Source organism: Castanea sativa, chromosome 1 (assembly GCF_040712315.1).
Source record: "Castanea sativa cultivar Marrone di Chiusa Pesio chromosome 1, ASM4071231v1".
NCBI classification, from domain to species: domain Eukaryota; kingdom Viridiplantae; phylum Streptophyta; class Magnoliopsida; order Fagales; family Fagaceae; genus Castanea; species Castanea sativa.
In genome coordinates this window covers 53,371,994-53,388,318 of record NC_134013.1, presented here as the reverse complement: position 1 = coordinate 53,388,318, position 16,325 = coordinate 53,371,994, and the positions used below count along the sequence as shown (strand labels likewise).

At 35.0% G+C, this 16,325-nt stretch overlaps 1 pseudogene; it reads left to right on the top strand.

Annotated features, from left to right (window-relative positions):
• Positions 1–2,206: 2,206 nt before the first annotated feature.
• Positions 2,207–5,003, top strand: LOC142629631 (glutamate receptor 2.8-like; annotated as a pseudogene).
• Positions 5,004–16,325: the final 11,322 nt, after the last annotated feature.

Genomic DNA, 16,325 nt, shown 5'->3' with positions numbered 1-16,325 from the left:
TAATCAATCAATATACAAATACAAGCATAATTGATAAAATTATATATAAAAAATGCTTTAGTAATATTAGAACACAAAGTGGTATATTGATCAAACAAATTGAACAACATTATAACTTAAAAGGCAGTAAAGCCAACATCAAATTCTTCATTTAAAAATGATGAAGCATCCATTCATTTTGATAACAAGTGAACTAGAAACTAGAAAACATTTGCTTAGGTTAACATAATTTTATAAAAATAAAATAAAAAATCATACCATCACAACATGAAAAAATAAAAACCCTTAAAGCTTCATTAAAGCAAAAAATTTATCCCATAAAAAAACCAAAATTTTTTGTTTTTGGTAGGATCGGTAGGATCCCATACAATCCTATGATCCTATACAATCCTACACGATCCTACCATTTTTACAATCTTAGTGCGATCCTAAACATTTTAGTAAGGCGGGATCGTAAAATCATGTGATCTTACGATCTAGATTACAATTTTGACAACCATGCACACACATATAACATGATTACCTAATAAATTATAAGTTGTAAACATTCATAATATTATATAATAGTATAATAAATTCCAATTAAGTTTTTTATATTTTCTAAGTTTAGAGGATAAGTTTTCATTTAAATATAATTAAAATAAAATTATAGTCTAATTTGAAAGAACACTTGGCATGAAATTAAAGTAAATTGAAAATCTAAATACACTTGGTATCAAATTATACCTCAATTAAAAGGATATTTTGTAAAAAATTGGAGTGCACTTAGAATTTAATTTGGACTCTTATGTTGCATATATATAACTAGTGTGTAACCCATGCATATACATAGGTACAATTAAAAATAATTATAATTATATGGTTCAAATTATATATTTTTTAAGAAGAAGTTCAAATTATACATGGTATTAGTTTATACTTTTTTTAAACCATAAAATTTTAAAATATGTAATGGTTTCTCATTATATATTGTTAGATTCTAAAAGTTTAGAACAATTGGCAAACTGTGAACACAAACTTGTCTAGATATAGATCCTAAAGTCTATAGGTATTATTAGACAATGCTTAATGTGATACAAGTCAAGATTCAAGAATATACAAGCTGCAGAAAGAAGAGTTTAGAAATTGTCTGGTTCGATTGATTGAGCGTGTCTTTTGATTGGTCGAAATACGGGGTTTGCAGAATTTAAGTTCGGCCTAACAGTAGTTCAAGCCCAAAAAGGATTAGGGTTTCAGATTTACTTCTTCTAGAAAATAAAGGAAACCCTAGGCACATTTTATTATGACTTTGGAGGTGCTCTTGTGAGATCTAAAAGATTTTGTGCATTCCTCTATCAAAGTCACTATCAGATATCACTCTCATATATTTAGAAGCAGTAGATCTAAAGTTGCTGCATGAAGATCAACAATAGCTGATGATCTAAACCTTCAAGGGTGGTCTTGGAGTCACAAACAGGAGAGTTTGTGTTGCTAAACCTTTGAGTGGAGTCTCAAAGTCACAAGTGTGAGTGCTTGTGTTACAAAGGCCTAAGAAAGAAGTAGTCCATGGACTCGAAGCTATCATGGGGTCGTGGTAATAAGTTTTCTAGTCGAGGTAGTAATAGAATGTTAGTGGTCTAAGTTTTATTGTACAAACTTCAATTCTTTCATAGTGAATTTGTTTTTACCTTAAGGATACTTAGGTTAAATTCTCCCCAAGTTTTTTACCGGTTTGGTTTTCTTGGGTGATCATATCATTGTGTTATTTATTTTCCGCTACTTTACATAATATGACTTTATTGTATTAACCTAGATCTGAATAATAAACCTAAGTATTCACTTGGTTAATTAATTAGGTTAAACAATCTAGTTTTCAAGGATCTAAAACCTAACATATATATGTGTGTGTGTTTGTGTGTGTGTGTGTGTGTGTGTGTGTGATTTAGAATTTAATTAGATTTAGAATTTAATTGGTTTTAGAGTTTTTGATTTTTGTACCTAATCATTCACTTGCCACAAAAATAAAAACTTAGATGGACACAGAGCGGAAAACTAAACTTCAATTAAAATCTAATTTAGAATCTAATTGGATTTGGACTTTTCGAATTTTACACTCAATAATTTATTTGGCAAAAAATTAAAAAATAAATGAAACACGTGGCGCAAAATTGAAAATCCAATTAAAATCTAATTGTATTTTCTCTAAGCTTTATATATAGATTATGATATGCAGAACTACAATGCTGTGGTGGGCGATGTAACTATTGAAGCAATAAGGTCTATACATGTTGATTTACATTACCATACACAGAATCCAGTGTACCAATGGTTGTGCCAAACAAAGACAACCAAAAGAAAAATGCATGGGAGTTCTTGAAGCCTTTGACTACAGACCTTTGGCTGACAACTGGTTTCTACTTTGTTTTCATTGGGTTTGTGATAAGGTTTCTTGAACACCGAATACATAGGGAATTTCGTGGGATTCCCTCTAAACAGATTGGTACAAGCTTGTGGATTTCCTTCTTAACCATGGTTTTTTCACACCGTACGTACTCCATCTTCTAATTTCAATGTTTAAATTTGAAAGTTCAAAATAGTGTGTACAACACTATGAACGTTTAGACCCAAATTAACAAATTACCAATTCAAGCTTAATATCAAACAATTAATGTGTGGAATATGAACTTAAGCTTAACACAGAATTGATAAACAATCTAGACCAAATAAAAACACATCCACAACAGAAATTAAATGGCAAAGATTAAGGGAAGAGAGATGCAAACACAAGGACAACACAGTGATGTGTTATCGAAGAGGAAACCGAAGCCCTCGGAGTAAAATCTATCTGCCGCCCTTCAATCGGTCAATAATTCACTAAAGAATGTAGTTGGGATACATGGACAACAGAAGACCCTCCAAGCCTAATCTACCTAGTGTACCTAAGCCCTTCAAGCTCCTACTCCAACGAGGTTGCGCCAAACCTATTTCTTCTTTAACTTACCGAGTTCTGCTATAGCTCATAGCATCAACCAATATGAAATTGGTCCCTTCTTAACTGCTTCCCAAAGCATCAAACAGATTTCTCACAGATATGGGTATGGTGAAAAAAGGTTTTGGTAATGTACCTCTCAATGATGTAACAATGAAGAGGAAGAGAATAGAGGAATTTGAAGAGTCTCTATGTAAAGATTGTGGATGAATCAATCTTGGTTTTCACTAGGTTTTTTCTCTCAAAAATTCTCTCTAGAAGCTCTCTACATTTCGTGGGTATAAGGAGTATTTATACTAAAGTGAGAATGGAATGCGAAGAGTCAGGATTTTCTAAACAGAGCTGGCTAGCGACTTGGCCTCGCGATTTGACTAAGTCGCGAGTTCAAGTTGCAAGCAAACAGAATGGCCAGACTGGACTTTTTGTCCTGTAGTGCTCCAGCTGGCATGACTGTTCGTCTTCCCTGCATGCTTCACTCATGTGCATCATCTGGCGACTTGCAAGCTGCGAGCCACCCGCGAGATCCAGTCGCGAGTCCCTGCTTCACTGCACAGTCTTGAGCATTTCTTCACACTTTCTCACACACTACCCTTACATGAATCCCATCTAAATATAGGGTTTCTAAGTGCTGAATTACAAGCAAATTGGTACGAAATAAAGCCAACAAAATGGTTGATAAATTTCAACCTTACAAAATTCTAAACAAAAGGTATTATAACCACAATGCAATGACTATGTACCTCTTGTACATATAACATGATCCTCTCTATTTCACTCGAAATAGAGGGTGGAGGAAGTCTATTTCACGGTTAAAAGTTTATTTCTTAATTTAACAAAATACAAATTGTCATATCACTTAAATTTTTAATTATGTGATGTTAAATACTTACCATAAAATTAATCAATTTCAAATGAATACGATCATTTTCTACATGTTAAACTTGTTTCTAAACTATTTTCTAAGACTGTCCATTAAATCAAGCCTCAAAAACAAGTAAATACCATGAATTTTGGATGAGTTGTAAATATGTATAATTAATCAATCACGTTCTTTCTTAATTTGAGCTAATTTAAGTCACGGGGGAACCAGTGATGACTAGTAACACAACTAGGTTTTGTGGTGATCACACTCACTCAAAGTTACACTGCAAATTTGTGGTCCCTCTTAATAGCTCAACAACTACTACCAACTGTTACTGATATCGATTAACTAATTAAGAATGGGGAATCTGTTGGTTATCAAAATGGTTCTTTCGTTTTGAAAATCTTATAAGGGTCGAAATATTACAATTCAAAACTCAAGGAATATAACTCCGCCCAACAATGTCATGAGCTGTTATCGAAAGGAAGCGCAAATGGTGGTATTGCCACTGCTTTTGATGAAACCCCTTACATGAAACTTAGCTCAATATTCCTCCAAATATACCATGGTTCTGACAAAATATTAAACTGATGGGTTTGGCTTTGTAAGCTCTCTCTCTCTCTCTCTCTCTCTCTCTCTCTCATGTGGAAATATTTAAGGAAAAATCTTATATACACTTTGTACATACTCCATTTTGAAATCATATTTTAAAAACATAGTTTCAGTCCATGTGGCTGTGTACAGTGAGTAACTATTATTACTCCTTACTTAATTTTTGATAACTTATAGGTCTTTCCAAGAGGATCCCCTCTAGTAGCCGATGTTTCAAGAGCAGTCTTAACTGTAACCGAAGGAAAGAAAATGAATGACATTGAAAATAAATGGCTAGGAGAACAGAACAATTGTCAAAACTACTCCAGCACCCAGGGTTCTTCTAATAATAACAATCTCAACCTTGCCAGCTTTGGGGGCCTTTTCCTCATTGCAGGGATTGCTTCATTAATAGCTGTCATCATATCGGTGTGTATGTTCTTCCATAAGGAGAGGAAAAAAATCTTTATGCCCTTAGATTCAGAAGGATCAAAATGGAGAAGGATCTTCTATGGAGCGGAGGACGTAAATCGTATGGATGGTGATGACAATGAAAGAATGAATTTTGAAGTGGATGCCTAACTTATTCCAATTGGTCAACCATCTCGAGAGACAGTACCTACTATTGAATTGGCCAACACAATTAAGAGCGAACCAAGAGTTCGGTTTCGGTCCTTAACCTTTAGGCTTTAAGGTCAAAAGGGTCCTAAAGAGAGTTTCCCATGCATGTATGAGACCTAAGCTTTAGCTTTCCCCACTCTATATTCACAGGCTGAAATTCATTTCAGAATTCAGATGTATGACTGTCATGAATTATGTCCTTACATAAGGATGGATGAATAAAGATTGAATCCGAATTCACCAATAACTCTTAATTAATAACAATTAAAATAAAATTTTCATGTCTTATATATATATTTTCAAGATTCAAGTTGAGTCTTCCATACTTAAGTCACTTTAAAGTTTCTAACCATTATTTGGTAGGATTGTTCTAATTGGTCACTTGTAATAGTTTTGCATGGTTGCAAAGGGAAAATTCGTAGGTACTCCTAGAGTCTAGTGAAATAGTACTCTCTCCTCTCATATTTATGTTGGTCTCTATTATAAATTTAATTAATAGACTCCACTATGAATGTGAGAGGAGAGTATCATTCTCCGTTTTCCGGAAGTACCTAGATAAATTTTTAAGTTTTTTTAATAAAAAAGTTAAACATCAATTTGTAAAGCCTATATTCTAACTTTTTTTTTAGATAATTAATGTTGACCCTGCAACTCAAACCATTTCTCTTTTCTAGATCCCCAAACACTTTGTGCAAAGAAATGTGCTAATTTTGCTACAAGTATGAATATATATATTTTGAATCAAGTTTACCATACAAAACAAAATACTCTGAAAAATATATATTTCTATAACTAGTTAACTACGCATGAGACATTTTTTTGTATATAATACATTAAAAAATACTGCCACTTCACTAAACCTTAATGCTTTTAGCAACAATATAATTTTTTATTGTGTCATGGTATGTTAATATTCATGACAACAAATTTTTTTTAAAACCATATTTTAGTTCCATGTTTTAGTAATTATTTTTAAAGATGGTAATTACTATTTATTATTAAACATCAACACTTTCAACTTCTTAATTATAATTATCTTCCTGCTAAAAAAAATTATAATTATCACTACGCATTGGAGCGATAATCACTCCACAAGTATTAAGTTCTTATGGGGTGTGGAGGGCAAGGATTAGAGTTCAAATCTTTAGAAGGAGTTTCACACACATATATATATTTAGATTATGATAGAGTAGAATTTTTATAAAAAAAACTTCTTAATTACAATTTAGAATATTTTCTCGTTAATCAGTTAATAATTTTCAATAATTTGAATTTTTCAGATTTTATTATCATACCTAATATGTAACATTTAAGTATGTATATAACATTTTAAATAAACAAAATTAAACTGTTTAAATTATATGAGACAACAATTAATTTTTTTCTTTTGGCTTTACTTGGAGATAATTGCATGTTTCATCCTTGTGGGCTCATCCCCCAGTCTTGGGTCCTTCACATACTTTACATGTTGCGTGTACTAGGGAGTACACCTTAGTTGAATGGATTGAAGGCAAAGGGTTTGAGAGTCGCCACCTAGTTTAAGTTTAGGAACCTACTTTAGGCGCCTTGCAGAAGGCCTTGTATATCCGAATTCTAAATCTGGAGTTAAGATACCGGGGATGGGAAGTTGTTTGGCACCTAATCTCACTCAATCTGTGGGCTAACTTCCACTCATTGTGTTCCAAATTGGAAATTCTATTAAGGAATCCTCTATTAGACTATCCTAATCCTGCACGTGTGCGCGCACACACACACACACTCTAGTTCTATTGCACATGTCAATGCCTTGCAGATATGATTGCCCTGAATGGCAACAGTGTAGATATTGCATTTTGTATTCCTTATGACTCAAGCCCCCGTTCCCCAATGATGTTAGAATTCTAAAGCCCAAGGTTGGTTTAAAGCTCGATAAAATGAAAATTGACTTGAGGAAAGTATTTGTGGAAAATATAACTTTTTTTTGGAAGAATAAAACAAATTTTGGAAAATAAAAACCACAGAAACCCTATGGCATGTGTACGCATACACGCACATGCGCACGCATGCTCGAGCTCTGCATGTGTGGGCGTAGTGGGAGGGGAGTACGCCTCGGCCAAGTGGACCAGGGCAGAAAAATGATGGAGTCGCCACCTAGATTAGGTCTAGGAACCATATATATAACGCCCTTCGTGGAATGACTGATCTTACAATCAGAGCACGTGTCTGGAGTTTAGGTACGGAGATGGGAAGGTGTTAGGCACCCAACCCTACCCGACCCATGGGTCGACTTCCACTCATTGTGTCTTATGTCTTAATCTTATTAAAGGCATATTCACCATTGTTATTCTAGACTCACACACACATATGAGCATACATCTAAACAAACAACATGACATTTCATCCCCAAACCCTAGCATACATCTATCATGCATATCATACCAAAAGCCTAGCATACATCTATCGTGCATCTCAAATCAAAACACATCCAAGGTAGCAAACAAATAAGCATATATCATCCTCAAGACAAAAACATAGACACGTCATCAAACGAGCATGTATTGGGTATCTAAACAATCATCAAAGACATATTCCCACACAAATGCATGTTCATATGGATACATGACTTACCTCAATACACCACAGCACCTATGCATCAATGCATGGTCATATCATATGCAAGTTCATGGTATATCAAAGCAAGAAAACCCTAATCTAACATATAAAGGACAAACAACAAACAAAACATGGAAGCAGAGACTCAAAATCATAACTAGATCAAGACAGAAGCATACTATGTAAACAGAATAAAGAAACAAGGGCAAAAGGGTCAGATTAGGGTTTTTGGGCATAAGTATGTGTGCGCATACATAGGATCTGCATATGCAACCCAGTTGTATGTGTACACATACGTCGAGTATGCGTGCACATGCAATAAGCATATGTGCGCATACACGCCTTAAACCCTAACCCATAAAACAAGAACACAACAAAATAGGAACTTAAAACTAACAAAATAACATGCTTAAAAAAATGAAATAAAGAAAACCTAAACTAAACAAATATCTTACAACATAACTAAACAAGAAAAACAAGGAGAATGAAAAGATTAAAGCAAGAAAAGCAAGAAAAGAAAAGAAAATGACTTAGAACATATACCTTAAAACATAAAGCTCCTTAGCTTGATTTTGACTGTTCACCTCAGTCAAATCTATTCATAATCAAACAAGGAAATGATTAGTAATCTTAAAACTCCAGGATCAAGGCCAGAAAATGCCTCAATAAAAAAAAAAAAAAAATTGACTTGAGGATGTTTTGTGAAAAACTCCCTTTGATTCACTATTTCTAGTGAATTTGATTTTTTCCCTTAGGATTTTTTTGTGTCTTTTGACAAGCTACTATATATGGCATTTTATAGTTTAAAAATGGGGGTTTGGAATGACTCCCAAACGATATGGGATTCATTCTGAAACCCAAACTATAATGCAAAAAACTAACATTTCATAGTTTCTAGAACCCTAACATGCATATGCATGCCTTTGTATGTGTATGCATGCGTATGCAGAGTTTGAGCACATGTGTGCATATGTGTGAATGCGTACACATGCCCTAATGTTTCTGTGGTTTTTTTTTTTTTTTTCCAAAAATAGCTTATTTTATTCATAAAAAGAGTTATATTTTCCTAAAATTCTTTCCTCAAGTAAATTTCAATGTGATTGGGCCCTAAACCAACCTTGGGCTTTAGAATGTCAACATCATTAGGGAACGGGGGCCTGAGTCGTAAGAGGTACAAAGTGCGGTGTCTATAGATGCTCCTCTTTTGATTCCTAAGCTCTGCTAATGGAATCAAAAGAATAAGAGACAAAGCATTTTGTTTTGATGTACGGCTCTGGCCCAACCCACACACATGGCAAACAACACGCATACATGGGGTAGGGTGCAACTTCACAGAGTTACATGTGATTCATATGTCTAAAATCCCACCTTTGTTACTCACGAAACGAGCAACGATAGAGTTATTATCCCAGAACCTGTTTTGCCAATTGCAAGCAAAAGGCAAGTGACTCATTATCCTAGAGTCACTAAAAAAGAAAAACAACTATGGCCAACGGCCATAACCATCAACCAAACAAACAAGGTGCTCTCAAGAGCTTAAAAGGATGTATATTTGTGGTGTCCATCTAGGGCTCTTGCCTCAAACTTCATCGGGTGGCTTGCACCTCTGGGTAATACTTGTCTTCAATCTCCATCACTACCTACCCTAGTGAGGCTCTTGCCTCATGGTGACCTTGGTCTTTATCTCTATCTCTACCTCTTCTATCGTGCCTACATATTCAATTCTCGTGGGATATGTGCACAAATTCTGGCTTTCTTCTCTTTTGACTTGTATGGGATTTGTGCTTGCATATTCAATTCCCAGAGGACATGTGCACAAGTTTTGTATTATTTTTTTTTTCTAACTTGTATGGAATCTATGCCTGCATATTCAATTCTTAGAGGATATATGCACAAGTTTTGTATTCTTCTTTTCAGACTTGTATGGGATCTGTGCTTGCATATTTAATTCTTAGAGGATATGTGTACAAGTGACCTTGGTAGTTCTAACACACAAGGAAGTCCTTGATGTGTGATCTATTGGGGAGAATGACTTGTTGAAGAGTGTGTTAATGGCCCACGGGGGAGCTGTCTTGGTGATTTTGAGTTACGAGGAAGCCTCTGATGGTATGTAGTCTACACGACTCATTGGGGAACTGATGTTGATTCCACTCACAGGAGAGTTTCCTCAAGTTTATGGGGGAAATTCATTTCTTCATAGCCCTTGAGGGAGTTGCCTTTGTGCCTTAAATCCTCGAGGGAGTCCTCCATGATACTTGGAAAAAATTGTGTATTTTATAATTTGCTGGGGGTTTTGTTTGATAGTCTTAACTCACGAGGGAGTTTCACTAGTGATTTCCAATCCACTGAGGGATTTTCTTGATCCTTTCAATTCACTAGGGACGCTTTGAGAGTCCTTGTGTCTTCTACCCAATTGAGGGTATTTCTGCCATTTTTGAATGAATTTTCAATTTTACTTTGCATTTCCTAGCTTCTGGGAGTTCACAGGGGATATTCTTTTTTTTTTTTTGGTTAAACTACACGTAGTTTAGTAGCAGGCCTAAACTACATGTAGTTTAGTTACCATACCTTCCCGCCTCTTCATTTTTCTTCAATGATTACCAACCGTTTCTTTTTATTTTTCTTCTTATTCCTCTTTATCTTCTTCATCTCTTCGCATTTTCTCTACCTCTTCAGCTTCCTTTTTATCTGTACAAAAACCCTCTACCTCTCTCATCTTCTCTAATAGCACCTAAGTCCAAAACCAAGAAAACCTCCTATGTGATTTCTGGTGATGTGTTTAACCTCACCTGCTGGAATGGGGCTGTAAGATTGAATGAGCCTCCTCCACTAATCTACAGGCCACAAGATCATCACTCGAAGAGTGCAAGGGCTAGATTGGTGAGTTTTTCAATTTTTCCTCATTTTCAACTTTTTCATTGATCTTTCATTTAGATATGTTTTTAGACTCGTAAATGCTTGGGTTTTTGTTGTGGGATGGGTTGAAAACCTGTGCACATGCTTCATGCATGCGTATGCATACACGTGCATGCATGCGTATGCTAGGGTTCTAAAAACTATGAAAGGAAAGGTTTTCTGCATTAAAACTTGGTTTGGAACGAATTCCACATTGTCTAGGAGCTGCTCCAAACCCCTATTTTTTGACTATCTAAAGCTATAAATTGTACATTTTCAAGGAGGATGAATTCTGGTGGTAAAACACATAAGATTCACTAGATAATAGTGAATCAAAGAGGGAGTTTTTCACAAGACATCCTTAAATCAAATTTTGTTTGATTGAGACATTTTCTAGTCTTGATCTTTGAGTTCTAAGTTTACTAACTCATCTTTGTTCATATATGTTTTTATTTGAGTCTATGTGTTCTAATATGTTTATTTAAGCTTAGGTTTTCTTTGTGTTTTCAATTCTGAGCATGTTAGGTTGTTAGTTTCTTTGTTTTAGTGTTTCTACTTTGTAGTTTTTGGGTTAGAGTTCTTAGGGCGTGTATGTGTGCACATGTTGCTTGCATATGTACGCATACTTGCAGTATGCGCACGCATACTTTTACCTGGAAACACTAATTCACTTTCTGTTTGTTTTTCCTTTGTTTTATCTACATGTTTAGCCTATGTTTAACCTAGTTTTCACATTTGTATACATCTGTTCACCCTGTTTTGTTTCACTTTGCTTTTTTCATGCCTTTATGTTTATTAGGGTTTTGATTTGCTTGGATACCATGAACATGCATTGATTGGAATATGAGCTAGATATGTCTAAATATCATGAACATGTTTGGTTGAATGCCATGACTATGATGTTTAGATGCTTTAACATGTTTTGGTTTATTCTAACATGTGATGTTTCTACCCTTAGATATGCTTGCTCAATGCTATGACAGATGAATGTTAGGTTTGAGATGATTAATGTCATGTTGTGTGTCTTAGATGCATGCTAAAGTGTGTGTAAATTAGAATAACGTATTAAACATGCTTTTAATGTGATTAAGACTTGGAATACAATAAGTGGAAGTTGACCCATTGGTCGACTGGGGTTGAGTGCCTAACACCTTCTCATCCCCATACCTAACTCCGGACACGTGCTCTAGTAAAAGATCAATCATTTCATGAAGGGCGCTATATTTATGGTTCCTAGACCTAATCTAGGTGGCAACTCAATTTCTTCGCCATGGTCCACCTTAGGCCAAGGCGTACTCACCCAACCGCGAGGATGACACCATGCACCGTGGGTGCTTGCGCCCATAGACGGGTGCACTCCTAAAATGAGAGAGGGAAAGACAAAAGTGTCCCCCACCTCCCAAATGATATGCATGATGGGTGTGAATTATGAAAGTGAGCCATTTTAATTATGGTTTCAGAGCCTCCACTCGCTACCAATCATTGAGTTTTTCTAGGTGTGGTTTGTCACCCAATTCTATTTTGCTTTTATTACCAATCCTAGGTTAATAAAAAATTGTTGATTTTTCCTAATCTAAATGGATGATAAAAAATCTTGATTATTGGATTCAAAATTCTAGTTACGTGTGAGGAAGGTATTAAGCACCCTACAACGGTTGTCGTGAGACAACCCCTTATTTTGGCAAACTCTTAAACTTTGGTCATTGGCAGATAAAATCAAGCTATTATCTATAGCTTTCAAGGATTTAAAGACTTTGGGCCTTAAGGTTCAATATTGAAAAGGTGTGTGGCCTTCATCAATGTTTTGCTAACATATTGGAATTCGTACTAAATTTCTATGACGAAACTCTGGCAACATTTTGCCTTATATTTTAGGCTAAATTCCAGCAAAATTTTGGATTAGGTGCGGCATGGCACGCACAACTTAACCCTCACCAAGCTTTTGCTCTCAAAATATAGCAAGACGTTGCCCTATTTTCAAGTTGAAAATATGACAGAGTTTTGCATTAGGTGTGCCACGGCACACCGGAAGGGTTTCAAGTTTGTGTGTACAATGTACACTAATATGCTTGGTCTAAGGCATGTTGGGGGGGCACCTAAGTACTAAACATGTGTTTCATGTTGTACACATGGCGAAACCTCATGTCACTAGCTGACATGGATGGGGGCAATCACACATGGTACATCATGCACGTAATAAAACATGGATATGCATCTACAACATAAGCCTTGAATAAATGCTCACACTCCAAGGTCAAAAAAACATTCATGATTAGGGAGGGGTTGCCACTTGATCAAGAATATGCATCATCCTAAGTGCACGATGCACCCTTAAATTTGAAAGTATGCAAAATATATTTTCATCATGCAAAGTAGAAATGTAAAAATATCCACACTCAAAAGGTGTGGCCCAAAGCAAGACACAAGAATGTAGACATATCCATGCCCAGAAGGTGTAGCCCAAAGCAAGGTATAGGAAAGAACCTTAATCTAGAAAAGCGACTAGACATGGTTCCAAAGGAAAGGCTAAGGAAACAATAGACATTTCGCAAGAGCTAAGCCCCTTAAATCTATTGATCTATCCCCTTTTTGCTCACCTCTTCGAAGTAAGGTGCATGCTCCATTTGCCACATGGAACACAAACAAACAAAACACCAAACAAAGAGAGCAAGCATAGAAAACAAACAAGCAAACAAAGAGATGAAAGCATGCAAGCAAGAAAACAAACAAGGAGACATGTATAAACTCATATGGAATAAATATAGGTTTGGATTGTGTCTGTAGATCCATCGGATTGAATTATGAATGACACATGTGCCAACAAGAAAAACTCCTAAAATGGGTCTCGAGGTTTCATGTATATGAACGGGTGTGAACTTGCACAAAACCCTATCCTAAAGCAAGCCTTGGTGACACAAACAAGACAAGAAATTAAACATAGACAAGAAAAACAAGAAAGTGTGCAACCAACATATGGGAATCATACATGATGGCATAGAGCAAGACTATAATCACATAGGAGGCAAAGCATGTTATCATCACATACAAGGATAAATGAAAAACATGTAATAACTCACATGCAAGGCTAATATGAGAAACCCTAACAAGTAAAGCTTAGCAAGAGAGAGACAAAGTATAAGCATGCCAACATCATCATCAAATGATCTCAAACAAGGGGTTGAACCCATACAAGCAACATAGAAAGGGGTGCAACCAAACATATACAAATAGGGAGGAAAAAACATAGAAAGCATGTTTAATGATGCAAATAAGCAAGATCTATGCATGCAATCATGGATCTAAAAAGAGAACATGGTTCTAAGCATAAAGCATCTAGAATTGGCATCACATGGAAAATAAATATATAAAAACACTAAATACGCATAAAAAGGAAATAAAGAATCTAGATCCAATCTTATTGAACTTGGATGCTTGGATGTAAACCTTGAATAGAAAATATCAAAGTGAAAGACACTCAAGCATAGATCAAACATGTAAATATGGGTTTCCTCAACAACAAAAAAAAAAATGTAAATATGGCATAAAGAGCTTAGACAAGGAAATTTAAACATTACCTAGCCAAGAAGGTTAGACCAACATCATCAAAGCAGTAAAAACATGCTAGGAAAAAAAAAGCATTGAAGAGCTTAATTTAAATGTGTATAGATGGTAGCTAAAAAACTATATCTACACCCTCCCCACCTCAACCAAGGAAGAAGGACCAAGGAGGAAAAGAAAGCAAAAACATTACCTCTTGATGTACGGAAGAAAAGAGAATCAAATATTTTTGGTTAATCTTTTAGGAGAGAAATGTAGAGAAAAAGGAGAAAAAATTGCACAAAAAAAAAAAAGTTCCAAAGACCCAAAATTGATCGATTCCCTTGGTCAATCTATAAAACAAAATACTTGATCGGTTAAAACATTTTACTAAAGGGATTAGACCAAGAAATGGTCCAAGCCAAGAAAATGTTAAGTTTAAAGGATGTTTTAAAGAAAAACTCAATCGATTCACTATTTTCAATGTCATTTTGTGTGTTTTGAGGAAAGAGCCTAGGGGCCTTTTATAATATCAAGAGGGGGCGCAAGGCTATTCCAAGGTGATGTGGGATTAGTTCTACATGAATTTCCATTAAAAAATTTTCTTTCATAACTTTGTCAGCTTTACATGTGTACACATATTCGTGAAAGTGTGTACGTAGGCTCGAAGCTGCATACGTAGGTTTGGTTCCTATGTACACACAACTAGGGTTCTGCATGGTTTTTAAAGTACCAAAATGTTGTTCAACTTAAAGAGTTTCCCTAACTAGGCATTTGACTAGTAATAGGTCATTTAATGATATTATCAATGAGGGAACGGAGGCTAGAATTAGTAGGTATATAAAATGAGGTGTCTACAATCCCTTAAATTTGGGGCATGCAAAATACCCTTAATTTTCAAGTGCTTTATTTTAGTTCATCATAAGTTCTAGTCAAATCAACTGATAAAGTATATTGTTATTGGTTTAAGGATTCTAGCCCGACATACACCAAAAACCAATTGATATATTTGCATAATGATAAAATGCAATTATAATGGAGCATATGTCATCGTTTAAAATTCTATCACTTCAACCCCCCAAAAAAAAAAATTTTCTAAATTTTGTTAGTGCGGCATATGATTAGTTAATTTGTATGTATGTTTGCTAATGTGGGCATGCTGAGGTCTAATGTGGCCCAATCAAACAAGAAGTGCAACCAAGGTGTGACATGGCACACATCCATTGAATAGAACATGTAATACATTCCTAATATCACATACATGTGTCATGTGTGATTGAAAGATAAGAACAAATGAAGAGAAACCACCCTTGAATGAAGAAGAAGCCCAAAGTTTGATTTGAGCCTCCAAATTGATAAAACACTCCTTGCATTTTTTGATTGAATCCCCCAATAGCTGATTCCAACATAGAAAAAGAAAACCATAACCTCAATTATGTTGATTAAAGCCTATATCTTTATTCATCTTTTATTGTTTTTCATTGATTTTGGTTTTATATGATCAATAAAACTAATAACCTCATCAATTGGTACTAAGTATGATAATTATGTTAGTGTTTTGTTATATTACTATTATGTTTGGGTTTAAAAAGAGTTTGTGTTGTTTGAAGTTTTGTTAAGAAGATTTGTTTTGTGTTTTGTGTTTTTTTTTTGTTAGTTTTGCTTGTCATTATTAATGTTGAATATTTTTTTTTTTATGTCTGAAAGTTACATATTAGACTCCTGTTGAGGGAAAAATTGATGCCTCTGAATATAATGTCGGGAAGCCAAGCCGAAACTCGACTATAGGCTCTTGAGATGGTACCCAAAGGCTTTCGGTGTGGTGACAAGCCTATCCAAGCAAGAAACAAAGGCTGCACTTGACAAAACAGCAACAATGGCCTAATGAAAAATACTTTACAATGCTTAATAAGTACATTAGTGGTCCTGTTTTGATAGTACAAGGGAAATAAATTCTCTAGCAGTAAGAGTGAAATTACACAGTCCAGCAGTTAATAATTAAATAAATTTAGGAAAGTGTTAATTCCTGGGGGTCCTTGTACGTCTCGGTCAAGGAAATTTATTGTACTTTCAGCCATCATTACATCAATGTAATGGAAGAGTTCGATTGTTACAAATACATTATATTCTTCAACAGTAAAATAAAAGGTAAAGATTAAAGGTTCCATAGGAAGAAGAAAAGGATTAATTGGCATGGTGTGAAGGGAGAGAGAGACTCCAGTTCAGTGCAGCAAGTATTAAACTAAGATTTTGGTGAGT